At 42.6% G+C, this 24573-nt stretch overlaps 1 protein-coding gene across 8 annotated transcripts in view; it reads right to left on the bottom strand.

Annotated features, from left to right (window-relative positions):
- Positions 1-24573, bottom strand: part of LOC126470122 (ras-related protein Rab-7L1-like) — a 175283-nt gene that overhangs the window by 111338 nt on the left and 39372 nt on the right. The gene's annotated exons all lie outside the window — the stretch shown is intronic.

Here is a 24573-nt window from a genome sequence, read left to right as displayed (position 1 = left end):
TAGGTTATTCCATGTGCAAGTGTATCAGGGAATGTGTATGGGTCTGCAATGTAACTGTTAAATAATTTAGTTAGATGTGAATGTGTTGAGGTGAACTTCTTTAGCCAGTAATTTGCTATTTTATCTTTTCCAGGGGCTTTCCAATTGTGTGTAGAATTAATTGCTCGGGTGACTTCATGTTGCAAAATTATCACTTCAGGCATTTGTGGTATCATCTTGTATGTGTCTGTTTCTGCTTGTATCCACCGTGCATGCCTGTTATGTTGTACCGGGTTTATTGTTATTATTATTATTATTATTATTATTATTATTATTAGTCATTACAATCCCCCGTAATAATGTTGTTTCAGTTATTATATGTAATATTTTTGTTGTTAATGTTGGACACCGTTATTAATATTATTGTTGTTGTAGATATAGAAATGATCACCATTTTATAAATTACATACACTTAATAGAAATTTTAAAAACTATGTATATTTGGAATTCCTAATTCGGTAGAAGACGACGTAAGGAAGGACTTGGAGGCCCAATCTGTTCAATTTAAACACTAAACAGAGCAATACATAAAATGAACGATAAACATAAGAAGACTGTCCCGCCAGGTTTCATATCGAAATTACCGGGAAAGAGCTCGCCTTCCGCCGGAACTGATGTTACCAAAGAAGCAGTGATACAGACACATGGTTCGCATTCTGAAGAAGCGTATTTCAAATTCCCATCCGACCTTCCATATTTAAGTTTTCTATGATTTCTCCAAATAAGTTAAGGCAAACTCTGGCTGGTTCCCTTGAGAAGGACACTCATAATTTCCTTCCCAGTCCTTCACAGTCCGAGATTATACACAGTCTTTAGTGACCTCGTCGCCGACGGAATCTTAAATCCCAATCTCCTTTCGTTCATTTCCTGTTGGATCAACTAAGACGTAAAACTGAGCTGTGCAATCTATCTCCTTATCGGTCGTCATTTCAGAGACGAATACCTTTCGGCTTCATTCACTTCTCATTTCTATAAGAGGCCGATCAAAAAGTTTCTGTTAGAGGGCGTTGATACAGCGTACATGCAACGAAGCGCGGCTTCGATGCGGGTATATAAACACCGCGTGCGTAAATGCCGGACGTGAACTGTGGCTACGTTATTACCAATTGTGCCCAAATAGGACCAACGTGCTTTCATTCCTTTTTGGCTGCCAAAGGGCAAACACCTGTAGACATCCATCGGGGAATGAAGAGTGTTTATGGGGCAGCTTGTCTGTCGTAAACCACCGTTGCGGAATGGTGCTCCAAGTTCCGTGTTGTTCGCACGTCTCCATATCGCAAATGTCGTAACGCAGAAGTTCCACAAACTCAAGTGGAAGACACTCGAGCACCCGCACTATAGTCTTCATCTCTCCCCATGTGATTATCACTCCTTTGGTCAGCTAAAAAAGATCTTGAAGGGACGACGATTCCTGCCGAGCGAGGACGTGCAGCAGACAGTTACGGACTTTTTCAAGCATCAGGACACGGTGTTTTACAAAATGAGCGTCTTCAACCTGGTGCGTCGGTAGGATGATTGCCACAATGTTCACAGCGATTTGGCCTGATTGGCGTATCGAGTATGGTCTGTAGGGCCTTCGAACGTAAGTTCTTTGGCGTCTTTTATGTGAGCCAAATACAGTCGTATCGCGTGATTATCCCGCAGGTAAGGTCAAGAATCTATAAACTCCATTTGTAGAGTGATGCGTAGAGATGGAAGTGGATTGGTGGCTCATTGTGTCAGATATTGAGGAGAGGGCAGCCATTAGCATCTGTCTACATCTACATCTACATCCATACTCCGCAAGCCACCTGACGGTGTGTGGCGGAGGGTACCTTGAGTACCTCTATCGGTTCTCCCTTCTATTCCAGTCTCGTATTGTTCGTGGAAAGAAGGATTGTCGGTATGCCTCTGTGTGGGCTCTAATCTCTCTGATTTTATCCTCATGGTCTCTTCGCGAGATATACGTAGGAGGGAGCAATATACTGCTTGACTCTCCGGTGAAGGTATGTTCTCGAATCTTTGACAAAAGCCCGTACCGAGCTACTGAGCGTCTCTCCTGCAGAGTCTTCCACTGGAGTTTATCTATCATCTCCGTAATGCTTTCGCGATTACTAAATGATCCTGTAACGAAGCGCGCTGCTCTCCGTTGGATCTTCTCTATATCTTCTATCAACCCTATCTGGTACGGATCCCACACTGCTGAGCAGTATTCAAGCAGTGGGCGAACAAGCGTACTGTAACCTACTTCCTTCGTTTTCGGATTGCATTTCCTTAGGATTCTTCCAATGAATCTCAGTCTGGCATCTGCTTTACCGACGATCAACATTATATGATCATTCCATTTTAAATCACTCCTAATGCGTACTCCCAGATAATTTATGGTATTAACTGCTTCCAGTTGCTGACCTGCTATTTTGTAGCTAAATGATAAAGGATCTATCTTTCTGTGTATTCGCAGCACATTACACTTGTCTACATTGAGATTCAATTGCCATTCCCTGCACCATGCGTCAATTCGCTGCAGATCCTCCTGCGTTTCAGTACAATTCCTATTTCGCCAAAGTTACTAAACACAGCCTTCCGAAATGTCTTCACAAAAGAAGTCGAAGTAAATATTACAGAATTCGAATCGAGAACAGCTACCAACATGAGTAACGTAGAAGTAAATATCCTCGGAGTTCAAAATGGTTCAGCCGGCCGCGGTGGTCTCGCGGTTCTAGGCGCGCAGTCCGGAACCGCGCGACTGCTACGGTCGCAGGTTCGAATCCTGCCTCGGTCATGGATGTGTGTGGTATCCTTAGGTTAGTTAGGTTTAAGTAGTTCTAAGTTCTAGGGGACTGATGACCATAGCTGTTAAGTCCCATAGTGCTCAGATCCATTTGAACCATTTTTGAACCAAAATGGTTCAAATGGCTCTGAGCACTATGGGACTTAACATATGAGGTCATCAGTCCCCTAGAACTTAGAACTACTTAAACCTAAGGACATCACACACATCCATGCCCGAGGCAGGATACGAACCTGCGACCGCAGCAGGATTCGAACCTGCGACCGCAGCAGTCGCGCGGTTCCGGACTGAAGCTCCTAGAACCGCTCGGCCACCGCGGCCGTCTATCCTCGGAGTAGTGAAGCAACTTAAATCACTTAATAAAAGCAAGTCTTCTGTCTACATTGGATACCAATTAGGTTCCTTTCGGAGTATGCTGATGCATTAGGTCCATATTTAACAATCATATGCAACCGTTCGCTCGACGAAAGATCTGTACCCAAAGACTGGAAAGTTGCACAGGTCACACCAATATTCAAGAAAGGTAGTAGGAGTAATCCACTAAATTACAGGCCCATATCGTTAACGTCGATATGCAGCAGGATTTTAGAACATATATTGTGTTCGAACATCATGAACTGCCTCGAAGAAAACGGTCTATTGACACACAGTCAACATGGGTTTAGAAAACATCGTTTCTGTGAAACACAACTAGCTCTTTATTCACGTGAAGTGTTGAGTGCTATTAACAAGAGATTTCAGATCGATTCCATATTTCTGGATTTCTGGAAGGCTTTTGACACTGTACACACAAGCCGCTTGTAGTGAAATTGAGTGCTTATGGAATATCGTCTCAGTTATGTGACTGGATTTGTGATTTCCTGTCAGAGAGGTCACAGTTCGTAGTAATTGACGGAAAGTCATCGAGTAAAACAGAAGTGATTTCTGGCATTCCCAAGGTAGTGTTATAGGCCATTTGCTGTTCCTTATCGATATAAACGATTTGGAAGACAATCTGAACAGCCGTCTTCGGTTGTTTGCAGATGACGCTGTTGTTTATCGACTAATAAAATCATCAGAAGATCAAAACAAACTGCAAAACAATTTAAAAAAAAATATCTGAATGGTGCGAAAAGTCGCAGTTGACCCTAAATAATGAAAAGTGTGAGGTCATCCACATGAGTGCTAAAAGGTACTCGTTAAACTTCGGTTACACGATAAATCAGTCTAATCTAAAAGCAGTAAATTCAACTAAATACCTAGGTATTACAATTACGAACAACTTAAATTGGAAGGAGCACATAGAAAATGTTGTGGGGAGGGCTAACCAAAGACTAAGTTTCATTGGCCGGAAATGTAACAGACCTACTACGCTTGTCCGTCCTCTTATAGAATATTGCTGCGTGGTGTGGGATCCTTAGCAGATAGGACTGACGGAGTACACCGAAAAAGTCTGAATAAAGGCAGCACGTTTTATATTATCGCGAAATATGGGAGAGAGTGTCACAGAAATGATACAGGATTTGGGCTGAACATCATTAAAAGAAAGGCGTTTTTCGTTGCGACGGAATCTTCTCACGAAATTCCAATCACCAGCTTTCTCCTCCGAATGCGAAAATATTTTGTTAACACCGGCCTACATAGGGAGGAACGATCATCACGATAAAATAAGGGAAATCAGAGCTCGTACGGAAAGATATAGGTGTTCATTCTTTCCGCTCGCTATACGAGATTGGAATACTAGAGAACTGTGAAGGTGGTTCGATGAACCCTCTGCCAGGCACTTAAAGGTGATTTGCAGAGTATCGATGTAGATGTAGATGTAGAATTTTAACGCCGGTGAATTCTTAGAATGAACTGTAGCAATTCTTTAGTCAGGATGTATATGAAATATTCAGCTCAACTCCAATACATGACACCTTCGAATGAGGCACTATCGCCGTCAATCTCAGCTTGTGTTCCATTTCTGATATTCTCACCATCGACGGGAAGTCGATCACTAACTAACTGCATAGCGTCTGCTTGTGATACAGATTTGAATTATGTGAAGTGACTTAACTGTAGTTACATGTTTCTCAACATGACCTGCTGGTCAATAGTAGCGCTTCATTTGCAGTAACCTGCTTGTGGGAACGTATTATTCAAAGAAGAATTTTTATTCAGTGTTAAACGTTCTATCTAGTGCGAACAGTTGCAAGTTAAACAGATGGAAATAGCTGTAGAAGCCGGAGAATCGTACTCAAACACGCGCCGTCTAAAGAGAAGACGCTGGAGATTGCTTAACTTCAGTATATTCTACTTGGTCAAGGATGAACCCCCCGAAAAGCTGTTCATATAAGATAATGTCAAAGAATACCATCCAATTTCCTTAGATTAATATTTTCTTGATCCGAGATACGTCGTGCCTTTTTGCCGACAGAGCTTCTTCCATAAATTAACAAACCAGTCTTTACGAAAACAAGGGACATAAATGTTTCTGCACACCACTATTAATTATGTTCTTTAGACTTCCCAAAACATACACTCTGTCGACGCTAGTAAGTGTCTTTAGGAGAAATTATTTTCCTCCACATCGTAAAATATAAATATAAACCTTCTTTGATTGGCAAAGTTTACGGGAGGAGCATCCCCGAAAAAGCCTTAGTCGGCTGATGGTGGAGATAATTACTTGTATGGCCGTGCAGGACGGCAATGAGGATTACGTCACGTTACAGGAAGCGGATGTGCGTCATCTCAGGCCTGCTTAATACCCTATTTTAATTGTCGTTCGCCCATAGGCTTACGAAAAGCAGCTTATGCTTAACATGAACTGTGATGAGAAGGCTGCCGTAGTGGCCGTGCGGTTCTAGGCGCTGCAGTCTGGAACCGAGCGACCGCTACGGTCGCAGGTTCGAATCCTGCCTCGGGTATGGGTGTGTGTGATGTCCTTAGGTTAGTTAGGTTTAATTAGTTCTAAGTTCTAGGCTACTGATGACCTCAGAAATTAAGTCGCATAGTGCTGAGAGCCATTTGTGATGAGAACTTTGACTGTCATTATTACACGCTTCTGTCATCGACACGGACAAAATAGACTGATAGTTTTGTAGCTACAGAAATATCACGGATATCAGTACTATCACTGCTCCGACTTCTACTGTAGCTACTGTTTTACCCTGGTGTGCAGAACTTAAGGACGAAAGTAACTTTCACGTGATGTGTCTCTGCCAAGTGACATAACTCCATGAAATTTGGACCATTCGTAGAAATAACTGCTACAGTATAGTAAAGAATGAATCTGAAAGATTGAAGTCACCGCGATTTATGATGGTCTCCTGGACATTACAAAAGGTGGGGCATGGTTCTTAACAGGGTGTGTGATCACTACGGATGACAGTGCATCCTCTGCATGTTCGCATGCTGGCCATAATGTTAGTATCCTTGTGGTAGGGAGTTCCAGGCCCCCGCCAGCGCGGTTGACAACTGCCGAATGATCGTTGGGGCATGTGATTCAGTACCTCTCCCCAACCTATCCAACATGTGCACAATGGGATTTAAGTCGGGGGAATGGGCAGGCCAATCCATTCGCCGGATATCCTCTCGTTCCAAGGGCCCCTTCACATGAGCAGTTCGATGTGGTCGCGCACTGTTATCTATAAAAATGAACTCAAGTTTTGAATTCAGTGTCCAAAAACTTTGAAAGGTTAGTGTACCATGTTCAGAGGTAAGTACGTCCATGCAACGTGCACCATGTTCGACAATGTTTGTGGATGCATTAAGTGTTCCGACCTCTCGCCATATGGGCGTACGTCCATAACCATTATTATGACTGAATACGCTCTCATCCGAGTAGAGCAAACGACACCTCTCCTCGTTGGTCTAGTCCCTATGCTCTTGGCACCATCGCAAACGGTGCCGCAGATCTGCGGGCGTCAGCGGGATACAATATACTGGTCGCTGGGCAAGGAACCACTCCCACGCACTTGCCGTACAACTGCGGAGCGTGAAACTGCGTGCTTTGCAGTCCTGTTAAATGTAGTTGCAATTGCTCCCGCTGTTTCCAGTGAATCCCTTCTAACCAGTCGCACAATGTAGCGGTAATTTGCTGTTGTAACAGACTGTGGTCAACCACCTCCACTAATTCTGGCAGCAATGGCTGTGGTTCGGAACGCTCACAATGCGCGTGAAACAACGCTGTGAGCAATAGCGGAGTCGTGGGCTACACTCGTCATATTTCGTCCTTCTTCCAGTTTCCCGATGATTCTTCCCCGTATGAAGGCATCCAGATGTTGTCTCCGGGCCATATTGTAACGAAGATGACCATCATAGTAACTGATCGCTGATTGACACACACTGTATTTTCCCATTCCTCCAACTCCTTGTGTTGCGCGGCCAGCCTCATTTGGCGCTATACGAGGTACGACAATAAAGTAACGAGGCTGATGTGAAAAAAATGTTGCTTACCGTTTTAGTCAAGTTTAGTGTTGTCTCCTTCAAAGTAGTTCCCTTCTCATTGCACACACTTTTTCCAGCGCTTCTGCCATTGATCGTAAAATTTCTGGAACTCTTCTTCTGTAATATCCACCAAGACCCTCGACATAGCTTTTTGGACATCTCGTGTTGTTTGAAAATCGTGTCCCTTGACCGCCGTTTTGACTTTTGGAAATAGAAAAAAGTGGCACAGAGCGATATCTGGTGAATAAGGTGGCTGTGGTAGTACTGAAATTTGTTTTGAGGTTAAAAATTGCTGTACTGACAGAGCAGTATGGGATGGTGCATTATCACTGTGCAGAATCCAATTATCAGCAATGTTGGTACGGACACGAAGAACTCTTTTGCGAAGTCTTTCTAAAATTTCATTGTAGCAATATTGGTTACCTGTCCAGGAGGCACCCACTCTTTATGAAGAGTTCCCTTGGAATCAAAGAAGCACACAAGCATGCATTTCACTTTTGATTTTGACATGCGAGCTATTTTTGGTCTGGGTGATCCCTTTGAGCACGATTGCGAACTTTGGCGTTTTGTCTCTGAATCATACGGAAAACACCACACTTTCATCACCACTGATACACGGCTCAACAATTCTGGATTGATTTCCGTTTGCTCTAACAGATCAGGTGCCACATTTTTCCGTGTTTCTCGTTGTTGTGGTGTAAGTTTTTTGGGGACCATTTTTGCACAAATCTTTCTCATACCAAGATCTTCAGTTATTATTGGACGAATCGTTTCTCGATTGATGTTCAGTTCTTCTGCAATCATTTTCATGGATAATCTACGATCAGATCGTACGAGTTCAGGCATCCTGGCCAAGTTGACATCCATCCGGGAGGTTGATGGTTGTCCACTGCGGTCTTCATCTTCAACATTTGTTCTACCTTCACTAAACATTTTATGCCAACGAAAAACTTGAGTTCTTGACATGACCTCCTCTCCAAAAGTCTTCTAAAGCTTACCGTAAGTTGTCGTCGCGTTTTCACCAAATTTAACGCAAAACGAAATGGCATACCATTGCGCAATATTATGCGGTTCCATTTCCGTGACGAGAGACGCAAACATGTGTTAACTTATTACAGCACAACGCACGACTGAGCAGTTGCATCGATGTGCCGCTTGGACTAGACGCAGGCTATAGGCCAAGGTCAAAGACATTGTGCCTACGCAAGTCTACCGGATTGCCACATCTTGCAAAGAAAATCAGTCTCATTACTTTATTGTCGCACCTCGTAGTCACGCCGGTATCATGCCATGTGACATCGAGGTTTCTGTGCACGACTGGAAGACCGCTGGCAACATACTCCCGCATTTTGATCGATTTCCACCGAGTTATTAATATGTTATGTTACTGTAGCTGGTATTAAGTTTTGCAGAGCACTGTAGTTTTGTAAGAACATTCAGCGTAATTAATATTGATGTCTGCCAAGTCGGCGACAACTGTGGGAGTAAGACACAAAAATAAGGAATATTATGACACTGCGCATGCAATAAATATTCGTGACGCATCTTAAATGACAATGGTTTTGAAACATTGTTTAAACAATATTTCCTCTACATAAACATCCAGCAAATGGTGATGGTGCTTATTGCGCGTCTTATGAAGTCATTTGACGTGCTGGCGGTTATTAACTTCTCTTTGAGAGGTTATATAAATCAAACATATCCTCAGAAAATTAGTAATTAGAACACTAGGGATTAAAAACACACTTAAATTCTTGAATTAATATTTTTCTGACAGCTGAAAATGAACTGACGAAAGCAAAAGATATATGCTAGTCTAGATATATGCTAGTCTAGTTTCTAGTTTAGTCAGGGATAAATTCTGCCGAAATTTTTACAAAGGTACAGACGGTGTTTAGAAAGGATAGATTGCATGCAACCGGTGGTGGAGTGTTCATCGCTGTTAGTAGTAGTTTATCCTGTAGTGAAGTACAAGTGGATAGTTCCTGTGAATTATTATGGGTGGAGGTTACACTAAAAAACCGAACTAGGTTAATAATTGGCTCCTTTTACCGACCTCCCGACTCAGCAGCATTAGTGGCAGAACAACTGAGAGAAAATTTGGAATACATTTCACATAAATTTTCTCAGCATGTTATAGTCTTAGGTGGAGATTTCAATTTACCAGATATAGACTGGGACACTCAGATGTTTAGGACGGGTGGTAGGGACAGAGCATCGAGTGACATTATACTGAGTGCACTATCCGAAAATTACCTCGAGCAATTAAACAGAGAACCGACTCGTGGAGATAACATATTGGACCTACTGATAACAAACAGACCCGAACTTTTCGAATCTGTAGGTACAGAACAGGGAATCAGTGATCATTAGGCCGTTGCAGCGTCCCTGAATATGGAAGTCAATAGGAATATAAAAAAAGGGAGGAAGGTTTATCTGTTTAGCAAGAGTAATAGAAGGCAGATTTCAGACTACCTAACAGATCAAAACGAAAATTTCTGTTCCGACACTGACAATGTTGAGTGTTTATGGAAAAAGTTCAAAGCAATCGTAAAATGCGTTTTAGACAGGTACGTGCCGAGTAAAACTGTGAGGGACGGGAAAAACCCACCGTGGTACAACAACAAAGTTAGGAAACTACTGCGAAAGCAAAGAGAGCTCCACTCCAAGTTTAAACGCAGCCAAAACCTCTCAGACAAACAGAAGCTAAACGATGTCAAAGTTAGCGTAAGGAGGGCTATGCGTGAAGCGTTCATTGAATTCGAAAGTAAAATTCTATGTACCGACTTGACAGAAAATCCTAGGAAGTTCTGGTCTTACGTTAAATCAGTAAGTGGCTCGAAACAGCATATCCAGACACTACGGGATGATGATGGCATTGAAACAGAGGATGACACGCGTAAAGCTGAAATACTAAACACCTTTTTCCAAAGCTGTTTCACAGAGGAAGACCGCACTGCAGTTCCTTCTCTAAATCCTCGCACAAACGAAAAAATGGCTGACATCGAAATAAGTGTCCAAGGAATAGAAAAGCAACTGGAATCACTCAATAGGGGAAAGTCCACTGGACCTGACGGGATACCAATTCGATTCTACACAGAGTACGCGAAAGAACTTGCCCCCCTTCTAACAGCCGTGTACCGCAAGTCTCTAGAGGAACGGAGGGTTCCAAATGATTGGAAAAGAGCACAGATAGTCCCAGTCTTCAAGAAGGGTCGTCGAGCAGATGCGCAAAACTATAGACCTATATCTCTTACGTCGATCTCTTGTAGAATTTTAGAACATGTTTTTTGCTCGCGTATCATGTCATTTCTGGAAACCCAGAATCTACTATGTAGGAATCAACATGGATTCCGGAAACAGCGATCGTGTGAGACCCAACTCGCCTTATTTGTACATGAGACCCAGAAAATATTAGATACAGGCTCCCAGGTAGATGCTATTTTTCTTGACTTCCGGAAGGCGTTCGATACAGTTCCGCACTGTCACCTGATAAACAAAGTAAGAGCCTACGGAATATCAGACCAGCTGTGTGGCTAGATTGAAGAGTTTTTAGCAAACAGAACACAGCATGTTGTTATCAATGGAGAGACGTCTACAGACGTTAAAGTAACCTCTGGCGTGCCACAGGGGAGTGTTATGGGGCCATTGCTTTTCACAATATATATAAATGACTTAGTAGATAGTGTCGGAAGTTCCATGCGGCTTTTCGCGGATGATGCTGTAGTATACAGAGAAGTTGCTGCATTAGAAAATTGTAGCGAAATACAGGAAGATCTGCAGCGGATAGGCACTTGGTGCAGGGAGTGGCAACTGACCCTTAATATAGATAAATGTAATGTATTGCGAATACATAGAAAGAAGGATCCTTTATTGTATGATTATATGATAGCGGAACAAACACTGGTAGAAGTTACTTCTGTAAAATATCTGGGAGTATGCGTACGGAACGATTTGAAGTGGAATGATCATATAAAATTAATTGTTGGTAAGGCGGGTACCAGGTTGAGATTCATTGGGAGAGTGCTTAGAAAATGTAGTCCATCAACAAAGGAGGTGGCTTACAAAACACTCGTTCGACCTATACTTGAGTATTGCTCATCAGTGTGGGATCCGTACCAGGTCGGGTTGACGGAGGAGATAGAGAAGATCCAAAGAAGAGCGGCGCGTTTCGTCACTGGGTTATTTGGTAACCGTGATAGCGTTACGGAGATGTTTAATAAACTCAAGTGGCAGACTCTGCAAGAGAGACGCTCTGCATCGCGGTGTAGCTTGCTCGCCAGGTTTCGAGAGGGTGCGTTTCTGGATGAGGTATCGAATATATTGCTTCCCCCTACTTATACTTCCCGAGGAGATCACGAATGTAAAATTAGAGAGATTAGAGCGCGCACGGAGGCTTTCAGACAGTCGTTCTTCCCGCGAACCATACGCGACTGGAACAGGAAAGGGAGGTAATGACAGTGGCACGTAAAGTGCCCTCCGCCACACACCGTTGGGTGGCTTGCGGAGTATCAATGTAGATGTAGATGTCATTTGAGACTCGTAAAAGATAGCTGGCAGTGACAACGACGTCAGTGATGTGAGTAAATGCACACCTGTTCAAACGTAAAAGAAAAAAAGAATAATGGAAGTCTAGTATTTAACAATTCGCCAACATCGGGTTCGAGGTCGATGTGAACAAGCGTAAGAAAGAACATGTGCATTTGTTCAGAAACCTGCTCTGCATTCGGCTTAGGGGGTCCAGAGAAATCTAAGTCTGGATGACCGGAAGAAGAGTTATGTGCCGATTTTTCTGTATATCAGTGCACTGTGTTGTTCACAATACCATCTCACTCGCTATATGTCTGGAGTAGTCTAGGCAAGGTTGGTTGGTTGATCCGGAGGAGGGAACCAAACAGCGAGGTCATCGGTCCCATCGGATTAGGGAAGAATGGGGAAGGAAAACGGCCGTGTCCTTTCAAAGGAACGATCCCGGCACTTGCCTGAAACGTTTTAGTGAAATCACGGAAAACGTAAATCAGGGTGGCCGGACTCGCAGCAAGGGACCTCAGCACGGTTCACCCACCATTATTCCTTAGAAATGCACACTCTTTAGGGCAGTGGTCGTCTAACTTTTTCGCTTAAGAGACAATACTGACACTGTAGGGCGACACGTCTGTCCGCGTATGGAGGGGGCGCGGAGTGCGTGAAAGTGGCCACTCGAAGAGAAATTCAGTTTTCACCAAACTATGGTTACTGATAAAATCTTATCACTTATACATTTAGAAGCTACATATTATAACCTTTTACCCCAAATATTTTTGAATGAACAAGGAAATAATATACTAGAACTACATTCAGTTTTCTGAAGACTTACACAGTGACCAATTTTCCATACCTAAGCCGCTACTGTGGCCAGTGCCATTGCAACAGGACCCCATGTTTGTTTTCCTGATTCCCGGGCACATTTTCTAGGCGTCTGCATTCCCTACTATTTTAAAGTGGCTTCAGCACAGCGTTTTCAATCGGATTACCGTAGTAAGCCAAATATAATAGATCAGAGTTCAAAATTTTCCCGAAGTCATAGAATGGTGGATGATAGCTTTATATATGAAAGGATTTAGAAATCGGTTTTATCTGCTGTATTATGCATGTTTTTTTGGAAGCAACTAACTCTTACTGGGGTGAACACCTTGGCCACTTTACCCGACGAGCAGTGTGACCACTTTTCCCGATCTGACACTATGTCGGTATTGGTGATTCACATACTGAAATAAGAACAAGTAACTATATTTGTAGGGCAAAAGACGTTGTTTAAACACTGATTTTTTTAAAAAATGCATGTGAGGTATCAAGAATTATATAAATCACTTATCTTACATCAGACGACTCAAAAACAAAAAAGTTTTTACTAAACGGACAAATTTCCTCCGTCAATCTCACTGACGCAGCGCGGAGTGGCCGCGTGGTTTGAGGCGTCATGTCACGGATTGCGCAGCTGCTCCCGCCGGAGGTTCGAGTCCTCCCTCGGGCATTGGTGTGTGTGTTGTTCTTAGCATAAGTTAGTTTAAGTCGTGTATAAGTCTAGGGACCGATGACCTCAGCAGTTTGGTCCCTTAGAAATTCACACACATTCACACACACGTCAATCTCAGTGACAACAATGGCGATAGACAGCGTATTAGAACTAGTCTGACCACTTCTCGGCAGGCGGCGGCACTGGCACTATACAGGGAAAAAATATCCAGTGGCCACTTTTCCCGTACTGGCCACTTTACCAAAACTTCCCCTACCGATCTCATTACTAATTGGTAACCTACATAAATAAATATTTTATATTAATTAATAACAAAAATTGCAATATGAGGCACGATCACAAATGTCTATTAAATGTTTTGAATGTAATTTTTCTTTTACTCATTGCGTTGTTTCACAACAGCCTTAATTTTATTCCATATTATGTGCTACAAATATGTACCACATTTGAAGATGACCGCCTCTATAATGCACATTGACGAATCCATGTTATTTCCGCTTGACATTAGAAAGCAGAAAAGCACTGCCATCCGCCATCATAACCTGAAGACCAAGAAAACCCCAAAACTGATGAAACCACAACGTCTCGCACCCACAGATGCCACACAAAAATAAAGATGATAACATAAACACACATCACCTCAGCAGAAGCAGAAAATCCCGCAAGGTAAACTCTGCACAAAGCAGCTAATTTAAGTTAGCCTTAAGTAAGCGGACGGAGCTTGACATTAATGCCATAGCAGCTGATCGGTGCTAGTTGCACTCGCTCGTGAGTTGTCAGCCCTGTAAGTCAAGTAATAAAATATTCCCCCTCTCACTTCTAATAACCATGCAGTGGCCGCCCTTCATACCACTACGCCTCTGACATAAGCAGCAAAGTTTATTTAGCTCACGGCCAAATTCACCAACCTCAGTTAAAAGCAGAGTATCTTAAAATGTTACCGTCTCTGTAAGTATTTTTGTTTGTTACTGAGCAAGAAAAATATATTCTTAAGAAGTTGTTAACCTTAGTTAACGTGTTTGGATTCGTCGTTAGTTGCTTGATGCATATTATTATAAAACAGGACTGAGAACCGTGGGCCGCACTAATACTTGATTCGGGTCGCATGCGCCCCGCGGCCGCAGTTTGTCACCACTACTTTAGAGCAATGTCGTTTTTGGGGCAGAGAAAGTTATAGGATTAGTTGAGCAATTAATGAAGTTGATGCTTCGTATGTCTTTCATGTCACAAAATATATTACAGCTTTAACGCTTTCTATTTCTAGATTCACATTTTTGTCCTGCGTCTCAAATCCGCGAATAGCTCTTTGAAGAACTGGTTTAGACTATGTGACAATATCAATTACTTGAGGGTTGTGGCGTACGTCAAATGCTATTCTCAGAGAAAAAGAGTATAATGTATACTAAAATATATTTTATTAGTCTACGATAATATGCAGGGTGATTCCGTGATGATGTTACAAACTTTCAAGGATGATGGAGAAAGGTGAACGTAACAGTTAGAGGTAAGGGATTCTGGCCCGGAAAGGACGGAGTCGGAAGTTGTATGCAGACATCGTTCTGATACCTCTGACAGTGGGATACATGTTCTAGGTCTGTTGTTACTAAGTCTGTAGGACAGACAACTTTTAGAGGAGTGAACGAGCGGTTCTAGGCGCTTCAGTCTGGAACCTCGCGACCTCTACGCTCGCAGGTTCGAACCCTGCCTCGGACATGGATGTGTGTGATGTCCTTAGGTTAGTTAGGTTTAAGTAGTTCTAAGTGTAGGGGACTGCTGACCTCAGATGTTAAGTCCCATAGTGCTCAGAGCCATTTGAACCATTTGAACCAATATGGACCAAAATAAGAAACAAATCCCCAGCAAATATGGACTCTAAAATGCATACCTTAGCTTAAGAGCTATGAGCACTTGTTCATCTTCGATACTGTGCAACAAATTTCTTCTGTTGAAGAATTGCCCATAGCTCTTACGGTATGTTTTATACAGCCCATGTTTACTAGACGTTTTCTCTTGCTTTGGTCCATACTACCACCTGTGAAAGTTGCCTATCCCACAATCACAGCAACACCAGTCCCGGTAAAGGTATTCCACTGTCGAGGTGTCAGAACGATTTTCACTTATAACTTTCGATTCGGTCATTTCCGTGTCAGGGTCCCTTACCTCAGGATGATACATTTGCCCGTCTCCATCATTCTGGAAAATCTGTGACAGCATCACGGTATCACCCTGTATAAGACATTGGAGAAAACCCGCGACAACTGAATAATAACAAAGTCTTTTAATGTAGTTCGCCGTCGCATTTAATTTCACAACGATCACCGGTTTCGTTCTTTACTAAACATTTTCAGATTTCTAGCAACTACAGAGCAAAAAGTCGCTTTCATGTGCAGAGTACAGTGTCCATAAGTCGCTAATAGATAGCCGGCCATCATTGATTTAGAGCTTATTTCCTTTATTTGTGAGTGGATATCTTCGTCAATTGCCCTAAGACAAATAAAGGAAGATTTCCCATTCAGTGGAAGATGATGTCATTAGGGACACAGCACCTCCTGAGTTTGCACAAGCATTGGAAAGGAAATCAGACGTGTTCTTTTCAAAGAAATCTTCCAGACGTTCACATTAAGGGAGGTAGGACGTCAAACGGGCCGACTTGGAGCAGGAGAGGCACCACAGAACACTTTAGTTTCCACTGTCTATACTTTTACAAATAAATTCATAAAACTTTGTCAGCATGGCCAGGAAAGTTTCAGAATTCACCTCCATAGCAGTGGAAGTTCGAAAACATAACGAAATATTTTTTTCATGTGAAATTTCGCCGGCCCGAGTGGCCGTGCGGTTCTAGGTGCTACAGTCTGGAACCAAGCGACCGTTACGGTCACAGGTTCGAATCCCGCCTCGGGCATGGATGTGTGTGATGTTCTTAGGTTAGTTAGGTTTAATTAGTTCTAAGTTCTAGGCGACTGATGACCTCAGAAGCTAAGTCGCATGGTGCTCAGAGCCATTTGAACCACTTTTTTTATGCAATTTCATCATTTTTTTCGCTTACTAATTGCTGCATTTGTTGCTATAGGTACACTTTTCTTCATAAGTAAGAGAGATTCTTCGATGAATTTCGCACAGCATACAAACCATACTTAAGGTGTATGAAACTCTAGAATTTTCCAAATCTATTAAAACCTGTGGTAAAAATTGAGGTAATTAACTAAAAAATTTGTATTTTTTTCTAAACATGAAGTTTAAAATATAACAGTTCATTCGTTTTTTCATAAATTAAATAAATTGTAGAGTCTCATACACCTGTGAGTATGGTATGTATGCTGAGCAAAATTCATCGAAGAATCTCTCTAACTTATGAAAAAAAAGTGCATCTGTAGCAACAAATGCAGCCATTAGTAAGTGAAAAAAAGATGACATTTCACACGTAAAAAAATTTATTTTGTTATGTTTTCGAACTTCCACTGCAATGAGTGTGAATCCTGAATCCTTCTTGAAGATGCTGACAAAGTTTTATGAATTTATTTGTAAAAGTATAGACACTGGAAATTAAAATGTCCTGTGATGCCTCTCCTGCTCCAAGTCGACTCGTTTGACGTCCTACCCGCCTTAAGCGATTTGGAATCCGAAATCTAGGAGGTCTAATGGGAATTTGAACCCTGTTTCTAAGAGTGTATCTCAAAGCCGCGTCCACACCAGCGCGCCGCGCAAAACCAATAAAAGACGTTCAGCAGAGCGCGGCGCGTCCGGTGTGGACGTCGAACCGCGCCGATCTGCGCCGCTTTGCGCAGCAACGAACTAGTCCCGCGCAAAGGAATTCGTTCTTTCTTGTTTTCCATTGTTATTGAAGTGCGCGCACGAACACCGGAAAATTGCTGCGCCCCTACGAAGATTATGTTCCATTATGGCTTAGGTGTCTGGTTGGTTGGTTCTGAGAAGAACCGTTGTGAAGTAGTTTCGCGTTCATGTTTAAGACAGGAGATCTGTAGTAGATAAGTCTGGCTGTCAGGTCCTTCACCACCAAGACTCTCCAAAATATTTAGGAGTCACTCTTGATAGAACCCTCTCTCACAGGAAGCACATAGAAAACACCGCATCAAAGCTGAGATCACGCAATAATATCATACAGAAGCTGAGTGGTACCTCATGGGGCGCAAGAGCTATGACACTGCGATGCGCTGCATTAGGGCTGGTCTATTCTGTTGCTGAATACTGTGCTCCAGTGTGGCTCAATAGCACACATGTGAGAAAAATTGACGTGGAGCTAAATGCAGCAATGTGGATAATAACAGGCTGCATCAAATCTACTCCTCTATACTGGTTACCACCTCTAAGCAACATTGCGCCACCAGACCTCCGAAGACAGAACGCCCTCCTCACGGAATACCAAAAATTACTTAAAATCCCCGAGCTCCAATGAACTCCGAATGAACCGATTAAAATCTAGGCAGCCATCTGTCCTACTGGCAGAATCGCTACGGGCAGCTACTTTCAGTATCAACAAAAAGTGGACAGAAGTGTGGAACACTATTGCCCATGAGGAACATCAGACCCTCCATAGACCTTACACAAGACTAGTCGGTATGGAACTAACGTGACGTGCCTGGAAAACAATTAACCGGATCCGCACAGGGCACGGCATCTGTGCTGAAAACCTCTACCGATTGGAAGGGCTTCATCTTCTCAGTGTGATTGTGGAAATGAACACCAGATGACCCATCACATTGCAACAAGCTGTAGCAGAAGAGCTTACCATGTGAACTTGGAAGATTTCTTTGAAGTGACAGAGGCAGCCTTTGAATGGATCGACAAATTAGATATTAATTTATTGACTTATATTTAAATTATAAATTATGAAATCAATATATTTTTGTAAAATTTTGTAAAACTATGTAATCCACAGTTGCTAGTCGCTGTTCATATGTAATGCCATACGCTAATTAAATAAATAATGTTCCGTTATGCTCAATTCTGCACTGCTCAGCGCCGTTCTGCGCCACGCGACGCTGCACGGTACAGTAATGTACGTATTCAGATGTCTACTGCTGTGCATCGAGTATATCAACTGGACATGAGATACTAGGTCGCCATTTGCCTAGATGAGTATAGGCAACAACCTTAGAACAACGCTGCGGCTGATCCGTTTACCAGACAATCTGTCGTCGTTCCGATGCGCGCCCTTGATATGCTTCAGGTCATCTCCCTACGTCATAAGATAGCACGCTATGCGATAAAAACTATACAAGCAAGTCGTAGGTGCCACTCTTTATATGAGAATAGGAACCAGCAAGAAGTACTGCACCAGCTGAAAGAAGTTCAGAAGGCGTTTCTGAGCCTCACTAGCTCGTGAAAGTGCGGTTCAGATCCCTAGCCGAATAACCTGACGTAGGTTTCTTAGGCCTCAAAGTGACAGTATGTTTAAATTGCTGCTCCGTGTTGTTACAGGCACGATAAATTATGTGCGAGGCTCTGTATCGACTTGGCTTACTATCTTTGCGCCGCTAGGGTCATACCGTCTTTGAAGTTGTCTCCAAGGTATTCATCTGTAGCATTTGTTATTTAACTGTCACGCGGGAACATACGAACGTGAGAAAATGTTACTGCCGTGGTTTTTACCTGTTTTTTTTTTAAAATTATGTTTTTATCATGTTTTTATTATGTACTCTATGACTTGGACACAGTTCGTACTGGCTTAGAATTTGGACTAACGGCTGTATTTAGGTCTATGTGCATATCTGCATCTGAGATTTGTAAGTACCATTAACTAGAGTTATGTGTATTTTATATGGAACACGTGTTTCTTTCTGTGAAACACTGCACATGCTGATACGCGGTATGCTTCCAGCTGCTTGAGGATGAGTAATACTCGTAATTGCAACAAATAAAAAAAATAATCTTTGGCAGTGGAAATGACCATGTTTAACCGTTCAGTAGCGTCACAGCCAAGTTTCTAATGTTCCATCCTTAACGCCCTTGATATTAACAGAACGTTTTCTATCCTCCTCTAGAAACAACTTCTAGTGTTAGCTCCCTCAGAATTTGACACTTTGAAGTAAAGAGTCGCTGATTTTGAGATATAGAACAATAATTTAAAAAAAAAATACGTGACAGGAAAATCAGGGTTGACCATCAATGTGTGATTAGTGCCCTTGACTTGAAAAAGAACCCATCGAAGTGGCACTGTGCATAAAACTTATTTATTTTGCAGTGGATTCACTAAATCGGTTTAGATGTAGGGATGCCTTAAACAAAGTCCTAGCCGATTTCTTAAACTCTTTCTGCTCTTTGTCTAGTTAACTAAACGTCGACAGAATGTAGAACTTTTTATTTGTCCTATAAATTATTGATTTTAATTGGTATCAATATATGAAGTATTCGTAGGTCACGGTTAAAGCTATGGCCAAACTCTCATTTACGTCTGGACCACCGAGCACGGAGATAGATTTCACTTCCTAGGTTGCGTAACATTTACTCTCCAGACGGCCCAACACACGTGGAGTGGAAACCACTTTCTATAGCCGCCTCGACATTAAAGCTGCTTTCTGCACCCACTTCTTTCGTTTCAAGCGCTATAACAAGGCTACGAGAAACAATTGTGCCACACGATCCCTTAAGACTTGTGTAGCGAGGTAGAACTAATCAGATGCCCGTAAGCTTTAACTATTTTAGTTAAGAGAAAGTGGATAGTGAAGATCAAGTGTGTGTGTGTGTGTGTGTGTGTGTGTGTGTGTGTGTGTGTGTGTTGGGGGTTTATGGGCGCTCAGCCGCGAGCTTATCAGCGTCCTTACAATACTGAAGGCCAAGAGGATCTAGTACACGCACTGCCAATTCGATAAACTTTAGTACTTCAGTATTATTAACAATTGGCTGATTCTCAAAAGACATGTTTTTCATAAACGTACGTTTAATCAGCATCTTATTAAAAAACGGGCAAAATTAAGACGTAAATTCATACATCCGTTGCTAATGCGCACAAGGGCAGAAATGATCTCGTGCTAAGTAAGGAAGATTTGGGATTAACGTCCCTTCGACGACGACGGAGCGCAAGCACGTATTGAGGTAAGGGTTAGGGGGGGGGGGGGGGGGGAGAGGGAATCGGTCGTGTCACTCCAAATGAAAAATTTCGGACTTTGCCTTCAGGGACGTAGAGAAACCACTGAAAACTTGGAACTGATTGGCCACACTGGAATTTTAACCTCCGTTCTCCTGTGTGTGAGTAACCAGTGCACCACTTCTTTCAGTATTTCGTTCCGGCTTATCAACAAGCCTTTTGCTCCAAATCAGCTACCCTTAGCGTGTTCGTCAGAAATCTTACGTCATCTCTCCATAAAAACAGGAAAGAAAGTCAAATCTTAGAAGTAACTGAATGTGGAGAATTGGAGATAGGACGAAAGTATCACTTAACCAAAATCACTGTTTCTCTGAGAACAGTATACACTAGGGGGTCACGTAATTCTGACATCCTGTTAGAACCCATAGTTATCACAGTTTGCTACGAACACCGAGAGGCTGGAAAAGATGGAAGAGGCACAGTGATGTACCGACAGATCCTCATCGCTGACTAGAGCGGTTCCGCATGTGTTATAAATTGCGTGACGGAGGATTCAAAAAACGAACGCGACGATCGACGCAGTCCCACAAATGTCTGCTGGTTTAATAACCGGGGAAATCCTTGCCCAGCAAATCTTAATCGTTTTCCTCCAGCCATTTGAGAATGTTTGTAGCCATTTGGCAAGATCATAATCTTGTCGGAAGATAGTATCCTCCGCTTACAAGACTGTCATCACACGTGCGTGAACATGACTGCCTGGCAAAAAGGTGGTTGTGTTGTTGTGGTCTTCAGTCCTGAGACTGGTTTGATGCAGCTCTCCACGCTACTCTATCCTATGCAAGCTTCTTCATCTCCCAGTACCTACTGCAACGTACATCCTTCTGAATCTGCTTAGTGTATTCATCTCTTGATCTCCCTCTACGATTTTTACCCTCCACGCTGCCCTCCAATACTAAATTTGTGATCCCTTGATGCCTCAGAACGTGTCCTACCAACCGATCCTTTCTTCTAGTCAAGTTGTGCTACAAACTCCTCTTCTCCCCAATCATATTCAGTACCTCCTCATTCGTTATGTGATCTACCCATCTAATCTTCAGCATTCTTCTGTAGCACCATATTTCGAAAGCTTCTATTCTCTTCTTGTCCAAACTATTTATCGTCCACGTTTCACTTCCATACGTGGCTACACTCCATACATATAATTTCAGAAACGACTTCCTGACACTTAAATCTATACCCGATGTTAACAAATTTCTCTTCTTCAGAAACGCTTTCCTTGCCATTGCCAGTCTACATTTTAAATCCTCTCTACTTCGACCATCATCAGTTATTTTGCTCCCCAAATAGCAAAACTCCTTTACTGCTTTAAGTGTCTCATTTCCTAATCTAATTCCCTCAGCATCACCCGACTTAATTCGACTACATTCCATTACTCTCGTTTTGCTTTTGTTGATGTTCATCTTATATCCTCCTTTCAAGACAATGTCCATTCCATTCAACTGTGGAGTACGCAGAAAACATGCGCAGATGTCAAAGTAACTTTATAAACATACACACCATTGGCGGTTATGTAAATGATTGGAGTTCCAATTCCCTGTGACATGTAGAAGGGCTGCTAGAGTGCATTAGTGCTCTTCGTTTTTAATGTTGTTACCAGGCCTGATAGGGTATACAGGGTAGTCCATTGATAGTGACCGGGCCAAATATCTCACGAAATAAGCATCAAACGAAAAAACTACGAAGAACTAAACTCGTCTAACTTGAAGGGGGGAGCCAGATGGCGCTATGGTTGGCCCGCTAGATGACGCTGCCATAGGTCAAACGGATATCAACCGCGTTTTTTTATAAATAGGAACCACCATTTTTTATTACATTTTCGTGCAGTACGTAAAGAAATATGAGTATTTTAGTTGGACCACTTTTTTCGCTTTGTGATAGATGACGCTGTAATAGTCACAAACGTATAAGTACGTGGTATCACGTAACATTCCGCTAGTGCGGACGGTATTTGCTTCGTGATACATTACCCGTTTTAAAATGGACCGTTTACCAACTGCGGAAAAGGTCGATATCGTATTGATGTATGGCTATTGTAATCAAAATGCCCAACGGGCGTGTGCTATGTATGCTGCTCGGTATCCGGGACGACGTTGTCCAAGTGTCCGGACCGTTCGCCGGATAGTTACGTTATTTAAGGAAACAGGAAGTGTTCAGCCACATGCGAAACGTCAACCACGACCTGCAACAAATGATGATGCCCAAGTAGGTGTTTTAGCTGCCGTCGCGGATAATCCGCACATCAGTAGCAGGCAAATTGCGCGAGAATCGGGAATCTCAAAAACGTCGATGTTGAGAATGCTACATCAACATCGATTGCACCCGTACCCTATTTCTATGTACCAGGACTTGCATGACGACGACTTTGAACGTCGTGTACAGTTCTGCCACTGGGTACAAGAGAAATTAAGGGACGATGACAGATTTTTTGCACGCGTTCTATTTAGCGACGAAGCGTCATTCACCAACAGTGGTAACGTAAACCGGCACAATATGCCCTATTGGGCAACGGAAAATCCACAATGGCTGCGACAAGTGGAATATCAGCGACCTTGGTATGTTAATATATGGTGCGGCATTGTGAGAGGAAGGATAATTGGCCCCCATTTTATCGATGGCAATCTAAATGGTGCAATGTATGCTGATTTCCTACGTAATGTTCTACCGATGTTACTACAAGATGTTTCACTGCATGACAGAATGGCGATGTACTTCCAACATGATGGATGTCCGGCACATAGATCTCTTGCGGTTGAAGCGGTACTGAATAGCATATTTCATGACAGGTGGATTGGTCGTCGAAGCACTCACGTTCTTCGGATCTGACGTCCCCGGATTTCTTTCCGTGGGAATAGTTGAAGGATATTTGCTATCGTGATCCACCGACAACGCCTGACAACATGCGTCAGCGCATTGTCAATGCATGTGCGAACATTACGGAAGGCGAACTACTTGCTGTTGAGAGGAATGTCGTTACACGTATTGCCAAATGCATTGAGGTTGACGGACATCATTTTGAGCATTTATTGCATGAATGTGGTATTTACAGGTAATCACGCTGTAACAGCATGCGTTCTCAGAAATGATAAGTTCACAAGGGTACATGTATCACATTGGAACAACCGAAATAAAATGTTCAAACGTACCTACGTTCTGTATTTTAATTTTAAAAACCTACCTGTTACCAACTGTTCGTCTAAAACTGTGAGCCATATGTTTGTGACTATTACAGCGCCATCTATCACAAAGATAAAAAAGTGGTCCAACTAAAACATTCATATTTCTTTACGTGCTACACGAATATGTAATAAAAAATGGGGGTTCCTATTTTTAAAAAATGCAGTTGACATCCGTTTGACCTGTGGCAGCGCCATCTAGCGCCATCTTGTTTCCCCCTTCAAGCTAGACAAGTTTCGAACTTTGTAGTTTTTTCGTTCGACGCTTATTTCCTGAGATATTTGGCCCGGTCACGGTCAATGGACCACCCTGTATAAGGGGCTTGAACAGTATCAGATGTTCAGTTATCACTGTGAAGGGTAGGGGCGTGCCATGCATTGTGTGAGGCAGCATTATCAGCACCAGACTGAGTTTGAAAGGGGCCTAACTGTGAATCTCCATTTGGCCAGCTTCTCGTACTGTGCAATATCCAGGTTTATGGGGGACTCCGATGTGACAGAGACACAGTGTTGTACTACATGGGAATGTGAGGACAGGAATACTCGTCGACAAGGTTCCAGTCGCGCCTGTCTTCCGAGAACAAGTATGGCACACGTTGTGTGTCATATCACGCCTTAGTTACAAGACTGTATTTTCGATCCCCCGCGGACTTTGCCACTCGGTTTCTGTCAGTTATTTAATTATATGGATTTCATGTCTCGATTTCTACTCGTCTCCAATGTGAGAGAGAGTCAACTATTACGGTTCTTTATCATGTGCTGTTCCTCCTATGGAATATTTTGTAATAGACGATTGTCTAAGTTAACGATCTCTCACTTCAATATTTATCCTTGTGATCGCTATTAATTTCAACAAGAACCACACCACTACTCACTTCTCAGTCTAACACCCTGACTCTTTTTCAACCCGTTTCCATTGCACACATTTTATCAAATACATCTGATTCGGAGCGTGGCGGTCTGCATATTAAACAGATTAATTCGATTCAGATCAAAGGCATTGTTTATGTTTAAGCGTAACCCAGTGGTGCCTTGCAGAGTCATGAGCTATAAGCGGTGT

This window comes from Schistocerca serialis, chromosome 3 (assembly GCF_023864345.2).
Source record: "Schistocerca serialis cubense isolate TAMUIC-IGC-003099 chromosome 3, iqSchSeri2.2, whole genome shotgun sequence".
NCBI lineage: Eukaryota > Metazoa > Arthropoda > Insecta > Orthoptera > Acrididae > Schistocerca > Schistocerca serialis.
The sequence above is the reverse complement of the archived record's forward strand: the minus strand, read 5'-3'. Positions and strand labels throughout refer to the sequence as shown.